The sequence below is a fragment of the Pan paniscus genome, chromosome 9, assembly GCF_029289425.2.
Source record: "Pan paniscus chromosome 9, NHGRI_mPanPan1-v2.0_pri, whole genome shotgun sequence".
In the NCBI taxonomy this organism is placed as follows: Eukaryota; Metazoa; Chordata; class Mammalia; order Primates; family Hominidae; genus Pan; species Pan paniscus.
The window spans coordinates 81,361,041-81,373,261 of NC_073258.2; the positions used below are offsets into that span (position 1 = coordinate 81,361,041).

A 12,221-nucleotide genomic window follows, 5' to 3' on the forward strand; every position below is an offset into this window, starting at 1 on the left:
TTTCCAGTTCACTCCCTCCAGCACTCCCAATACCAAAAATCCTTTGACCTCACCAAGTCTTCCTATTCCTTTATCTAAGAGCTTCATTTCTGTTCCTCACCCATTTGAAGTCCTGTGTTCCCTTTTTATATAGCTTAAATTCCACAGCAAACATATTAATCACTTCTTTGCATGCCAGCTTAACTTCCTGACCCTTCTCATTGTTTGCAGAATTCACATGTCAAAACTCTTGTTTAATCCAATTCTGGACCTGCTCCATTCATGTGTGCAGCAGCTGACTGTGGAGAGAGAAAAAAAAAAAACAATATACAATTCGACTGATAAGTCTCCCTCTAAATCATGAGTGTGGACTCCAGGTTAGACCTTATTATTGTCAGACATATTTACACATCTGCAGTCCATTTACTTTCTGACTAACCTAGCAATTCTTCTCCCTCCTACATCATGAATTTTTCTTCTTTTATATTAAACTCCTCTCATTGGCATAACTTCTTATTTCTATTTCTTTCATAATAAAACAAAAACTCTTTGGAACTTAACTTCATCTTACAGCTAGCACTCTAGTTCTTAGCTGCCTTTGCATTCAAATTCTTTTAAAGAATTATCGGGGCCTGGCATGGTGGCTCATACCCATAATCCCAGCACTTTGGGAGGCCGAGGCAGGTGGATCACCTGAGGTCAGGAGTTCGAGACCAGCCTAGCTGACGTGGTGAAACCCCGTCTATACTAAAAATACAAAAATTAGCTGGGCGCAGTGGTGGATGCCTGTAATCCCAGCTATTTGGGAGGCTGAGACAGGAAAATAGCTTGAATCCGGAAGACAGAGGTTGCAGTGAGCCGAGATCATGCCATTGCACTACAGCCTGGGCGACAAGAGTGAAACTCTGTCTGAAAAAAAAAAAAAAAAAAAAAAAAAAAAAACAATTATCTGTATTTCTCTGGAATTTGTCCTCATTGTTAAACTACTCTAAATGGACTTCTAGTCTCACTGTGTTCTCAGAGCTGCTTAAATGAAGGTCATGTATGACATCCTTGTTGCCAGATCTAATGGGCAGTTCTCAGTACTGTTATCTTCCATGAGCTATCAGCAACATTTAAACAGTGAATCCCTGCCTCCTACATAATAAGTCAATGCATTCTTTGTTTTCCTCCCTACTTATTTTTGCTCTTCCTCAGTTCCTATTACTAAATAATGCATTTCTCCCTGACCTTATAATTCTGGAGACCCCTGGGGCTGAATCCTTGGTCTTCCTCCTTCTCTACCTGCCTTTACTTTCTTGGGAGACTTCTCTAGGTTCATGGATTTAAAGCCCATGTATGTGGCCATGACTCTCCAATTTGTAATTTCTGCCCATCGCCCTCTGCTGAACTCCAAACTCATATGTAAACCACTTATTAAACAGGTTGGGTATTTGATCTCAAAGCTAACATGCTGCAAACTGAACTTCTGCTCTTGATTGGGAAGTTTCTCAAGACAAAAAATTAGACTTATCCTTGTCCTTTGGTTTCAATCTTACTCTATTTCCAATCCATCATGAAACACAGTAGACTCTATCTCCAAAATACATCCAGAACCTGACCATTTTTCTTGTTTCCACTAGACTCACTGCCACTTTTTGCCTGGACTACTACAATAGCCCCTCAGTGTTCTCCCTGATTTCATCCTTGACCCTTGCAGCTCATTATTAAGTTAGTAGCCGGAATAACAAATGCTGGTGAGGTTGCTGAGGAAAGGGAATTCTTATACACTGTTGGTGGGAATGTAAATTAGTTCAGCCATTGTCGAAAGCAGTTTGGTGATGTTTCAAAAAATTTAAAACAGAACTACCATTTGACACAGCAATTTTTCAAAAAATTTAAAACAGAACTACCATTTGACCCAGCAATCCCATTATTGGTTATACACCCAAAGGAATATAAATCATTCTACCATAAAGACACATGCATATATATGTTCATTGCAGCACTATTCACAATAGCAAAGTCATAGAATCAACAAAAATACCCATAAATGGTGGACTGGATAAAGAAAATGTGGCAGATATATACACTACACAGACGTAAAGAAGAATGAGATCATGTCCTCTGCAGCAACATGGATGGTGTTGGAGGCCATTATCCCAAGCAAACTAATGCAGGATGAGAAAACCAAGTACCACACATTCTGCCTTGTAAGTGGGAGCTAAACATTGATTACACATAACCACAAAGAAGGAAACAATAGACACTAAGGCCTACTTGTGGGTGGGGGATGGGAGAAAGGTGAGGATCTTAAAACTACCTATTGGGTACCATGCTTATTATCTGGGTGATGAAATAGTCTGTACACCAAACCGGTGTGGCATGCAACTTACTTATATAACAAACATGCATACGTAACCCTGAACCTAAAATAAAAGTCAAAACACAATTAGCAGCCTTTTAAAACATAATTCAGATCTTGCCACACCTCTTTAGTGGCTCCCTATTTCCAAAGTATAAGAAAGATTCCTTCCCTTGGCCTGTAAGTTTCTTCTCGATTTGCCTGCATTTCTCTCTCTGACTTCATGTTTACTATGCTTCCTTTAATTTCCTGGGTTCTCCTTGCTTACTAGAAGATACTGGGTATGAGTTCAACTTGGAGATTTTGTGTTGGATGTTCTCTCTGCCTGGAATGCTGTTCCCACAATATCCTCCATGCTACCATATTCTCCTGAAAGTTTATGCTCAAGTGTTGAGTTCTCAATAGGGTCTACTCACTCATCCTACTCACAATGACTACCCAGCCCTCCCCAGTCCTGTGTCAGGCAAGTTCATTGCCCATACCCTGCTCGCTCTCTTGTTTTTTCTTTTTCCCCATGCTACTTATAATATTCTATTATACTAGATAATTACCATATTTATTACATTTATTGTCTGTGTCTCCCTGCTACAATGTTACCTCCAAAAGGACAGGAAGCTGTGTGTGTGTGTGTGTGTGTGTGTGTGTGTGTGTGTGTGTGTGTGCTTGTATGTGTGTTTTCACTCTAACTTGTGTCTGATGTATTCCACATATCTTCTGGAAATTGTTTGGCATATGGTAGACTCTCAAAAATATTATCTGAATGAATAAATAGCTCAAATGAAAACTTTTAAAAATACATAGGGGTTAGGAAAAGCTATCTCTTTAAATCTCAAATTTTTTTTCTGTCCTTCAGCTATTTTATTATTTAGAAATGTCACTGCCTTTCTTTATGCCACAATAAAATCCATGTTAGGAGCTACATCTCAGGCTATTTTTTTTTCTTTTTCTATTTGTCCAAATTGCTGTTACCAAATTTCCCGGCTCCTCAGAATGAAAATGATTTTTTAAAATCCTGCCAGCATCTATTGGATACTAGTGACTTTCAATTATATGTTAGAGAAACTAAACTTCACTGAAAATCAGTTTACTCAGTTGTAAATGGGGCATAATATCTACCCAACCTTTTTTTGAAAAATTAAAAGAAAAACAATTTGTGACATAAATTAGGCACTATATAGAAGTTAATAATTGAACAGTTACACATTAGGTGAGTGAATAAATGGGTGAATACATTGCTTAGTCAGCACAACTAAAATATGCCCTTGCTTATAAACCTTTTTGAAAATTTCATTGGAAAATAAATTAAATATTTAAAAAACATTTTTATTAAAATTGTTTTTTTATCTTAAATAAAGTAAAAGCCAAGAGGTATTTCTCACTATGTTTACATAACATAAGCTAGATACTTACACATTAGATGACAATATCTTGGTGAAATATGAAAAATGTGTTTGTATTTCTGACAGAAAACATCCAGTTTGGTAGACACCCAAGAAAAACCATGCACATGTTCAATGACTGCATGTTATGTTGATTTTATCCATATAAAATAGGTGTGGTGATATGAGAGGTGAAAGAGAGTCATACATTTTTCTGTATGGTTTTTAATCTAATCAATGTTTTGTTCTATAGCCCAGATGGTTTGCTTTTTACTGTCCTTAATGCATGCCATAAAAGAGGAATTCTATAATATTCTAGAAAATTGAATTATATGACATTGACTAGTAGATAAAATGGCATTAAGATGGTTAGATGGCATTGCTAGCTGCTCACCCCTTACCCCCAGTTCAACGATGTAGACCTTGACACTATAGAGTTGAAATGTCTGATAATTACATGTCAGGTGAAACTGGAATCTTCTGTACTATTCAGTCCATCTAGTTTATTAGGTCCCATCTCAAACATGCACAATGAGGTTAAGATCTAAAAATAGCAGCCTTGTACCTACTGATCCTCATGACAGCTCTTGAAGAGTTAGATCCAAAGAATGTTTTAATTACTTTCATATCACATTTACTTGCTCTATTTGGGTGCACCCTGATATTCAGACCTTTCCATTATGAGGTCAAGGACACCTGGCAAACAACTGTGTGTAAATGCAGGAGGTTGTCATGGAATACCAAGGAAGCAAAGAGTCTATAATAATGATAAAGCCATGATAAGCTTATCATCAAAAAGACTGTGAGAGTTCTAACAGGTGCCCAAGAAGGCTCAACTGAGAGCAACTCAAGGCAAGGAAAAGGGCTAAATCTTGATTCCTTCATTTCACCACATATAAAAAGGTAATAATAATATATATGCTGCTTGGGAAGCAAATTGGACAGGAAGTGTGAAAGAATTTAGATAAACATCTGTTATATAAACATACGGAGCACAAATTATAGCAACAATACAAAGCAGTTTTTCTGTGTACATATGTGCCAGCTCTCATCATAGAAGATTAAACAATTAAATTAGTTTGACCTCTCTAACTTGACAGGTAGGGTAGTGTGGTAAAGAAAATAATGAATTTGCAGTTAGACTAACCTGTTTAGAGTCCTTGTCCTAACATTTCCTATGTGTGTGCTTTTGTGTAAGTGGCTTAACCTCTTCCTTTTGAAGAAAATAAAGATGATGTAGCATAGAAACAAATACATATACATCAATCACAGTGTGGTTGTGAGGTTAAATGATATAATGCATGTAAATACACCCTGCATAGTAAGTGCTCACTAAGTGCCACTAATCTTAGGCACTGGTCTAAGAAGTATATTTCATAGTCAACAATTCTGTCTTCACAGATCTTCCCAGTAAGGACTGCAGTAGCTTGGCATTTTGTCATTCATAACCAACTCAGGTTGCTAGAATAATAATACTCATGGAGCACTTATTACTTGCCAGGCCACTGTTCAAAGTAGTTTTCATGTAGTAACTCATTGTATTCTCACTTCAACATCACAAGGTAGATTATACAATGATCCCTATTTTACAGATGGGAAAAACAAGGCAGAGAGCTCACAGAACATTCCCAAGTTCATACAGCTAAGTAGTGACATAGCCATGATGTGAACCCAGGCAGCTAATCTCCAAAACCTACGTTCCGTTTTTTTTGTTTTTGTTTTTTTTTTGTTGTTGTTCTTTTTTTTTCTAGGTTTTTTTTTTTTTTTTTTTTTTTTTTTTTTTTTTTTTTTTTTTTGAGACCGAGTCTCGCTCTGTTGCCCAGGCTGGAGTGCAGTGGCGCGATCTCAGCTCACTGCAAGCTCTGCCTCCTGGGTTAACGCCATTCTCCTTCCTCAGCCTCCTGAGTAGCTGGGATTACAGGCACCTGCCACCATACCTGGCTAATTTTTTGTATATTTAGTAGAGACGGAGTTTCACCATGTTAGCCAGGATGGTCTCAATCTCCTGACCTCGTGATCCACCCACCCTTGGCCTCCCAAAATGCTGGGATTACAGGCGTGAGTGACCACACCCAGCCACCTATGTTCTTAAAATTGATATCACCCTGCCTTTCTTTCAGCTTATTCCTTAGCAAGAATGATAGTCTAGATTGGAGCAAAGGCCAGGAAACAGCAAGACCCAAACTCTTATGGATGCTAGAAGGCTTCCCTGCTCTGCTGAAAATGTTGGCATCTTTTGTATAGTGCAAATCTAACAGGAGAGATCCACGGTGGAAACACAGATGGAAAAAGCCTGGATGAGGTGTGATGTGGGGAGTGGGGGCAAGTTTTCCTAGCTTCCTGTAGCTTATGATCCTATGTTCCTGTGTTGGAACAGGAGTTTCTCACATCTTACATTATATATTTTTTCAATGGTTCCCTTTGCTTTATAAACCTCCAAAGGCTCCCTATTGCCTTCAAGATGAAGTCCAAACTTTGTATTTTGTTAGTGCAGGATGTACCCTGGAACTGCCCGTGTTTTCAGTCCTATTCACCACATCCCCTCTATTTCCTCACACACACACCATCTGCCCACCACAGGGGCAGTGATGTTTCATAAACACTGCTGACACTTCAGACAGCCACACCTTGCTGCTGTAAAACCACTTAGTATACATGCAAGGCACCTGAAAAGTTAGTAAACTCAATGCTTACTTCAGATATCATCTACTCTAATGAAGGTTTTTCCTGCTCCCCCTGGAAGAACTCATTCTTCTCTTTTCCTACACTGAAGAGTCTTTATTTCAACTATTGCATGGATCATTGTAATTAGCTGTTTCAACGATTGTCTCTCTCAGTAGAATGTGAGCTATTCCAGAGGAAGGACCACGTCTCATTCATCTAAATATCTCCACTGCTCAGTGATTTACTTACATCATAATCAGTTCTCAATAAATGTTTACAGAATAGAATGAGATTAGTTATATCATAAGTATATTGGGGGGAATGATACATCCTTCATAACTTTCTGAAGAGCAAGCAGTAAAGATGTTGTAACAATTATTTTTTAAAAGTACACTGGACAAGTATCCAAAGACAAAAGCAGGCACTGGGAATTTGGCAGGATAACTTTTCAATGTATTATTTAATTGGGGCTAGTTACAACAGTATAGTGATTAAAACACAAGGTGGGCTTTGTGAGTCTCAGACATAGGCTGGAATTATATCGCCAGTCACTTAATAGCTGTGAGACTTCTGGCTAGATATATACGTTTTCTACTCACTTTGGTCAGCTCTGAAGTGGGCAAAGTGATACTAAATGGAAGGTTGGGGCAGGGGTAAAGGACTATGTGATAACGAACTATTAAATTCATAATACACATCCTGGCCCCCACTAAGAACTTTATGTAATAATTTCACATATTCTCTTCCCTCCAAAAAAAAATAACAACAAAAGATGAGTGATACGATATAGAATCCCAGTATGTAACATAATACAAAGGAAAAAAAGCATCTGTTTTGGATTCAGGTGAATCTGTCCTCTCTAGGGGTATGACTTTGGGCACGGAGATGTGGAGCAAAGTATTCACTCAAATCAGAATATGGAATGAGGCAGAGCTGCAGAAGCTACTGCCATTCCCAGAAATAATAAGCTAAGGGGGTATCTAACACCTTGAAGTGCTAGTGTGGGTGAGCAAAGACTCCTGAGCTTGGCACTTGAAAGATCTTTGAGTGAAAACATAATTAGACACTTTGCATAAACAGCAATAGGAGTCTATATAACACTCCAGTGAGGACTAATGTGAGGGAGGAACATGCACTTTGCAGAGAGAATCTGAGGTCTTGGCCCTCACCAAGAATAAGAGGAGGAGGAGAGAAGACTGTATGAGGATAATTTATTTCATTATTTCTGAAAAAAGTAAAAGAAATGCTTTCACCAGGTCCTTAAGTGAGGAATAATATAACACAAATTGAAATTCGATCTTCTTCACATAGGATTTACCTATACAACTAAGTCTCTTCTAAGTATCCTTCCCCAAATCTTCAAGATTGTATGCCTCATATGGGCACCAGTGTGTCTTCTCCCTTTGGCTTGTTTATTCAATAACTTTGTATTTATCGTTTATTCTTTAAGAAGTAAATTCTTATTTGTGCATCTCTGAATTACCAGGCATGGCTGCTAGGCAGTAGGGATATACAGGTAAACAAAACAGACATTGTTTCTGTCTTCAGGCCTCTTTGTTCCAGGGGAGGAGAAATACAATGAATCAATACAACTTGTTGATTTGAATCAACAAATCAATAAATAAGAGACATATAGATTGTGCTGAGTGCAATGAAGGAAATGTAGTGGTGGTTGGGATGGAAGCTAACTGAGGTGGGCAACTTCAGATAGAGTAGTAACAGAAGACCTTTGTACAGAGATGCCAGGTGAGCTGAGATCTCAAGAATGGGAAAAGGTCAGCTATTTGCAGAGCTGGAAGAGCATTCCTGATGGTGGATAGCAGGGTCAAGGGCCTGAGTGCAAAATAGCTGACTGCATATAAGACACTGAGAGGTTGGCGAGGCTAGAAGAGATGGATTGAAGATCATGGTCCAAATTGGTCTTCTTTACATCTCCCTAGAACACTACCTTAGGCTTATTTATATTTTGGTAGGTTATATGTCATATGCCAACACAGAACAGTGAGACTGCAAAAGGGGGAATGTCTTTTGGAGGAGTTGAGAAAGACTTCAGAGGGGACTCATGTCTTAGGGAGGTGAGGAGTCAGTCACAAAGTTTGGCAGAGCAGAAAGAAAAAGAAGGAAAATAACTGATATGATTAGAAGAAACAGCCTGTAAAAGATCATAAGAATGGTCACTACAGGAAAGGAAGAGATGCTCAGAGTGGCTGAAGTGTGGGAATACAGAGCCCACAAGGAACAAGAGGAGCGGCAAGAGAAAGAACTGGTTGAGGTCAGATAATGACATATTATTCACCCTAGTAAGAAAAATTGGTTCATCCTTCATCTACCAGGGAGTTGGTTATAGTACATACTATTTAAAACATGATTTCTCATTAAAATAACCCTGAAAAGGAAACGTATTAGGTTTCAGGAAAGCTAATAGGGAGTCATCCTCCGTTTTTGTAAATCTGTGTCATTGGCCATGTACTTGCACATATCGCTGTAGTGGGGGTCCTCAATCCTGTTACTACTATTCAATATTTCTAGAGCTCAGCACATCAGAGAGATTATGGACTTGGTCCAGAGCTTCTGTGGCTCTCTGCTCTTTATCAGACACGAAGTCATTATAAATTGTCCATGCAGAAGGAAGAGCTGTGCCGTCTCCCTTCCTCTGATCACTTTTAGTAACACACATACACACTGCTCTGCTTTTTCGCCAATTCACTGCAGGACAGAGGAATAAATACATAATGGAATATGCAAAGTCTGCTTGCTTCTTCGGTGAACACAAAGCACATACTGGTGACTCTTCTCCATTATTTCTTTTATTCTGTGTTTTTGTTTGACTGCCAAGGAAGGGAATAACAGATATGAGACCCACAGGTGGTACTCTGATATCTAATCAGCCTTCATAACTCTGCCCACCCCAAATCTACAGATGTTCTGAAAGACATGGATAGGATACTGGAAAAATTCTTAAAAGAATAAAAGGAAAAAATAAGGCTCTGGCAGATGTTAGGCTTGGGGGTTGGAGTTCACAGTTCTTTTAAAAGCAAATTCAGCATTAATGTAGCTAGAATAAAAATAACATTGCACTTAATGTAGTATTTAGTATTTTAATAAAATCATCTACTCTGCCCTGGGAGCAATATGGTGTGCTGGTTAATAACATGTCTCTCGGAACAAGCCAACCATGAATGGATTTCAGGCTTGGTTTCGCCATTTACTAGTTGTAAGACGTTGAACAAATTTCTGAAGATCACTTAACTTCAATTTCTCGATCTGTAAACTAGTATATGATAATAATACCTACCTCAAGAGTTGTCCCAAGGGTTAACCAAGATGATGTGTCTCATGCAGTCCTTATAACAGGATGGTGATGAACACCATCCTTTCTCTACTCTCTCTAGTCCTCTCATTGAGGGCTCTGCCTGGTAGCACAGCAGTAAAGGATCCTAGGCCCATATGTTATGGCACTCTCCTTGCATCCTACCCAGGCATTTCATCTCAGATGGGAATTTCAATGGGAGAAGTGAAAAGGGATATGGGAAAACTATTTTTTTCTTTCTATTCTGCTTTCTTATGGCATTTTGATTGGTAAGACTTGAAGTTTCATTTGAGAGCAGAAAATGCTTTCTCTCTAGAGTGTCTTCAACCCTGGACAGGAAAAGGATATCTGAGTCATGAGATGATTCAAGATTCACGGCTTTAGGGGGAAAAATAGCATGGGATTTCTTTTGGTTTCTTTCAGTCCACGTAAGCAGGTGTTGCAAACATGTAAGGATTACAAGTAAAAGAATTAATCCAGAGCGGTAGATGAATTTTGCAGGAAGAACACTTTGCTTTGCATCTCTGGAGTTCAAGGACTGGCAGTTCCACAAATCAAGCACGGAGTTGAGAACCAACATCACTGTATCAGATACTTTACTTTCCCACACATGTTCCTGGCCATTTGATTATTCAGCCCATGTTTAATTACTTCATTCACTCAAGTCATAATCATGTATTGAGCTATATATTAGCCCTAGGGATAAAGAAATTTTAAAACCTCAATCTTTGCCCTCAGCATGCTCAGTCTTCATGAAGGAAAAGAACATAAACAGATTTTTTATAAGAAAAGTACATGACATTATGAAAACACAGAGAGGAACAAAAAGAAGGAACACATCCACTGATATGAAACATACTATGGTACTGAGGGAGAACTCACCTGTCACACACAGAACGTCAGCTTCATGAATGACACAGTGAGATTGTTTCTTGTTCACACTGAGGCCAGCTTGACCCTGTGACACTGAAGCTATAGAATGAGTGATAGCAAAGGAATCTGCTGGGCCAGAAAGGCTAGAGGGAGGGATGCTAAAAATTCTAGCCTCTGTCATCTCACCAAAGCTCTTCTGTTCAGTTGGCATTATTCTGCTATCTCCAATTGACCATGTAAAGGAGGAATTTAAAGCTAATTAGCATGCAATAACTTTTCTCCTTGCTCTTTTAAAATCTAAATTGAATACTCATGAGGGGGCCTGTTCTGAAGAAGCTAATAAGAGCACCATGGTAATAATTAATACTACATTCACTGATATATGTCATTGTTGTGTCTTTCTATTAACTGGGTATTTTTTAATTGAAAAGGCATTAAGCTGGGTCTATGCAGTGTGTGTGTGTGTATGTGTGTGTGTGTGTGTGTGTGTGTGTGTGTGTGTGTAGATAAGTAGAAAAAAAAACCACTATCAGCAACAGTGAGTTCCTATAACTGTCACTCATTGAAATGGATTTTATTATGGGACCACTAACATCAACTGCATGTTTTCCATGTGCCAGGCACTTTGTTAGACACTGAGGATACAGAAAAAAAAATATGGTTCATGACCTCTAAATCAAACTATAAATATGTAACTTTAAGGTAAGAACAAAGTGCTGAGAGAACACAAAGGAGCAAGATTTGGGAGCAAGTCAGGGCTAATAGGGTGTATAGGAATTAATCTGTTAAAGAAGGAAGGAAGTGGGATGATTATGACCTCCAAATGTGAGAAACTGCTAAAGCAAAGGCATACAATTATGAAGCAATGTGATGAAATCACTTGTAACCCTTTTGCTAATAATAAAGGGTCAAGTGTAAGTCAACAAGTGGCAGAAAAGGGGGTTGGAGATATAGGCTTGGCATTCGTTACTACACATTAGCCTCAGAGTATTCCTGGGAGCTAAGAACCATTCTTCTCTTACAGGTGAGGAAACTAGGGCCAGAAAAAAATAAGTGACTTGACTTAGATTTCACCTATTAAATGAGGGAGTCAGAGTTAGGTACAAGTTCTTCCTAACCCTAAATCCTTTCTTCTTTTCATATCTCATGATGCCTGGATGTAAAACAGCCAGTCTGACTCTGAAACATGAGGTGTTTATGTTGCAATGCTGAAGCAAAACATCAAAGTTTTAGCCTGAATAAAAATGTGATTATTCTTTTCTTCAACACTGAGGGTTATCACTAAAAAGACACTTTATATTTCTAAAGGATGGGATCATTTTAATCCTTGAAAAGCCTCTGAATGGATTTAGTAGTGGATACACAGAATCATAAAATTAAGAATTATAACAGCCCCCAAAATGTATTTCCCTTTGTAGTCTTGACCCTTTTTTTAAAGAACCTAGGGCAATTTAAAATAAAAAAGACACAAGAAGTTAAAATGAGCACGTAATCAATCAGCTGTGATAAGTAGTAAATATGCCAAACCAAATCTGACTCAGAAAGGGAAACATTTACAGTTATTTTACACAAAGTTCTCCATCAATTCTGCTCTATATATTCTATTCTATCAACTGAGTCATCAACATGACAAAAGTGGGGAAGGAAGGGGAACATTTTCAGTTGAAAGTGA

General features: G+C 38.4%; 1 protein-coding gene across 1 annotated transcript in view; it reads right to left on the reverse strand.

Moving 5' to 3' along the window:
* The window catches only part of TENM4 (teneurin transmembrane protein 4), a 3,002,963-nt gene that overhangs the window by 1,775,151 nt on the left and 1,215,591 nt on the right, over positions 1–12,221 (reverse strand). The gene's annotated exons all lie outside the window — the stretch shown is intronic.